Source organism: Bombus affinis, unplaced genomic scaffold (assembly GCF_024516045.1).
Source record: "Bombus affinis isolate iyBomAffi1 unplaced genomic scaffold, iyBomAffi1.2 Chromosome127, whole genome shotgun sequence".
Classification (NCBI taxonomy): domain Eukaryota; kingdom Metazoa; phylum Arthropoda; class Insecta; order Hymenoptera; family Apidae; genus Bombus; species Bombus affinis.
In genome coordinates, this window is record NW_026108818.1 from 242,107 (window position 1) to 246,002 (window position 3,896).

Below are 3,896 nucleotides of genomic sequence, written 5' to 3' on the forward strand. Positions count from 1 at the left end.
CTAATTAAATCAACTGAACGAACTGATATCAGACTCACTCAAATTCAATTGAACGACTAACAATTACTCTCCTTATTTTCGCTAAATTCTCCTGAACCAACTAATAACAATTGCTCTATCCTATTTCTTTATTCTAACTGAATTACTCTTCTTTAATTTCGTTAAATTCTCCCGAACGCTAACAATTTTTCTGACTATATTCTAACTGAACCAACTAATGGCAGTTACTCTCTTTTCACAATTACTCTGATTGTTCTAACTGAACCACTAACAATTAATCGCTAACGCTAACGCTAACAATTAATCTGACTCTTCTTTATTTTTCGCTAAATTCTCCCAAACGCTATAAATTACTCTCTCTATTTTATTTTTCGCTAAATTCTCCCGAACGCTAACAATTACTCTCTTACTCTTTTATTCAACTGATAACGATTACTCCGATTTGAATTGTGTCGCTACGCTTTTTATAATGACATCCCCAATGGGATGACAGTCACGTGACAGTTCGTTCCGGTGGGAATCGCAATGCTGCAGGTTTTTAGAGTTTCCATGAGAGAACGTGGAGTTTGATGATTACAGGTTATGTTGAGTCATGGACACAAAAGCGTCCGCGCCTCTGCGAACTGTGTGAGTGTGTTTTTAGTATTCTGTCTCGTTTCGCATGTTGTTTGTTTCCTTAAACTTGTGAATTTGTTTTAGCGCAAGAGGAAGAAGATATGTGAATGGTACGAGATGACGTGATCGACGTGCGTGTGTGAATATGTGCGAGGGATGATGCTGAAGTGGCGGTTTTCCATCCAAATAGGCACAGTGGCACCTTCGTTGGCGTCGTGTCCTGATGATCTTTTGACAATTTGGTTTTATTTGACAATATGAGATATATTTTGCTCCTTGTAGATTTATATGTCCATATTTGCTATATATTAAATCGTGTATATTTTATATTACTTTCTTGTTATTAGGTTATTAGTTGTGTAACTCCAGTTTCTGATCTATGGAATGTGGTGAAACGTCTTCACGAAATACAATTTCATTCGTTTTCCTCCCTTGCATTGGCACGCTGTTAGCGGTGTCGACTTCCAAATGAGGTTTGTGCATCTTGATTATTATGCGTTTAATGATAGATACGGAGGTATCTTTGTCAGAGGTTCCCATGCGGACTGTCTCGGTGTGTATCTTGTTATGATTTCTTTTATTTAGTTCATCCTGCTTCTTTCGTATTTTATTCACTGCATATGATATTTCAGTGCAAGAAGAAGAAGAATTGTAAAGAATCCGTAGGTGGCCCTAGAAGACGCAGTCATCGTGTGAGGTGTTGTCGGCAGCAACGAAGAGTCGAAGTTGTTGAAGAAGTCGTGTGACGTTTGTATTGTTTCCGGTTATATACAACGCTGATATTTCACATGTCTATGTATATATATATATATATATATCATTATATTATTATATATTATTATATTAAATCTTCAGTTGGTTTAGTTGAATGTTCAGTAATGTAATTTTTACAAGGTGGTTTTGTATATTAGATGAGTAGTTGTTCGATATAATAATATGTGTATATATATATATACATTTCACAATGTAATTTTCCATTATGTAAAATACATATATGCATATGTATATGTGCGCGTATTGTTATTCTCATTGTTTCTCGGATCGTTAATTTGTTGAATATTCCATAATGTGGATTTCATATATAATCCTCTAGGTTCGTAGAAATGTAAATCTCTATATTTATTTCTTTGCGTTTTAATGGTTTAATAACGTACACATATATATATATTATGAGTTTTTCCCAAAGATACGCGTACGCATGTGTATATCTATATATGTGTGTGCCGCAGGGCAATCTTGCATACAATTTTCACTTTTATTAGAATGCTGATGTAGTGTAGTAGATTTTATTTCTTTTGTTTATTTTATTAGATTACCAATTATTCAGATTCACGAAGTAGGTCACACACACAGATATGCATACACGTGTGTGTATATACATGTGTTTTCGCAGAGAAATCTCAAACATTTGAATCGCGGCTTGTTTTATTTATTGGTTCATTTAATTATTTCATTTTATTTGTATTTTATATGTCATTGCTGATTGGTTGTAGTGTTTCTTCTTATTGATTAATTTATTTCATTTTGATTGTCTGTCGTATAATTCTTTTTATTTTGATTGGTTAGTTATTAGTTAATTTATTATTATTGGTCGTGTTTAATTATTCATAAGTTAGTGGTTCGTGGCGTCACGTGCGGAACGCGGGACGCGACGCATTACAACGAATAACGTTATGTACAATTACGTTATAACGTATAACGTTATATTGGATCACTAAATGATGTGTAACGTTGTATACTATTACGTTACAACGTATAACGTTATGTACTATTACATTACAACGTATAACGTTATATTGGCTCACCATTTGATGAATAACGTTATACACTATTACGTAATATATATAACGTTATGAACTATTTCGTAATAACGTATAACTTTATGTACTATTACGTTAGAACGTATAACATTATATTGGATCACTATATGATGTATAACGTTACTTACTGTTACGATAAAACGTATAACGTAATGTATTATTACGTAATAACGTATAACGTTATATTGTATCACTATATGGTGTATAACGTTATATACTATTACGTAATAACATATAAAGTTATGAACTATTAAGTTATAATGTATAACGTTATATTGGATCACTGTATGATGTATAAAGTTATATACTATTACGTTATAATGTATATCGTTATATTGGATCACTATATGATGTATAACGTTATATACTATTACGATACAACGTATAACGTTATGTATTATTACGATACAACGAATAACGTTATGTAGTATTACGTTATGACGCATAACGTTATATTGAACCACCATATGATGTATAACGATATTTACTGTTACGTTAGAACGTATAACGTTATATATTATTACGTTATAACGTATAACGTTATATTGGATCACTGTATGATGTATAACGTTATATACATCATATGGATATGATGTATAAAGTTATATACTATTACGTTACAACGTATAACGCTATGAACTATTAAGTTATAACGTATAACGTTATATTGGATCACTATATGATGTTTAACGTTACATACTATTACGTTACATCGAATAACATTATATTGGATCACCATATGACGCATAACGTTATATACTATTAGGTTACAACGTATAGCGTTATGTATTATTACGTTACAACGTATAACGTTATATTGCATCACTGTATGATGTATAACGTCGTATACTATTACGTTACAACTTACAACGTTATGTACTATTACGCTATAACGTATAACGTTATATTGGATCACTATATGGTGTATAACGATATATTGGATCACTAAATGCTGTATAACGTTATATACTATTACGTTACAACGTATAACGTTATGTATTATTACGTTACAACGTATAACGTTATATTGGATCATTATATGTTGTATAACGTTGTATACTATTACGTTACAACGCATAACGTTATGTACTATTGCGTTATAACGTATATCGTTAGATTGGATCACTGCATGATGTATAACGTTATATACTATTACGTTACAACCTATAACGTTATGCACTACTACGTTATAACGTATAACGTTATATTGGATTACTATATGATTTATAACTATATGACGCATAGCGTTATATACTATTACGTTACAACGTATAGAGTTATGTATTATTACGTTACAACGTATAACGTTATATAATATTAAGTTATAACGTATAACGTTATATTGGATCACTATACGATGTATAACGTTACATACTATTACGTTACAACGTATAACGTTACGTACTATTACGTTATGACGCATAACGTTATATTGGATCACTATATGATGTATAACGTTAC

General features: G+C 31.4%; 1 long non-coding RNA gene across 1 annotated transcript; it reads left to right on the forward strand.

Annotated features, from left to right (window-relative positions):
- Window positions 1-672: 672 nt before the first annotated feature.
- On the forward strand, window positions 673-1,622 carry LOC126926766 (uncharacterized). The gene is made up of 2 exons (XR_007714846.1): window positions 673-1,088; window positions 1,248-1,622. It is a non-coding gene; the product is annotated as an uncharacterized LOC126926766 (long non-coding RNA).
- The last annotated feature ends 2,274 nt before the right edge of the window (window positions 1,623-3,896 follow it).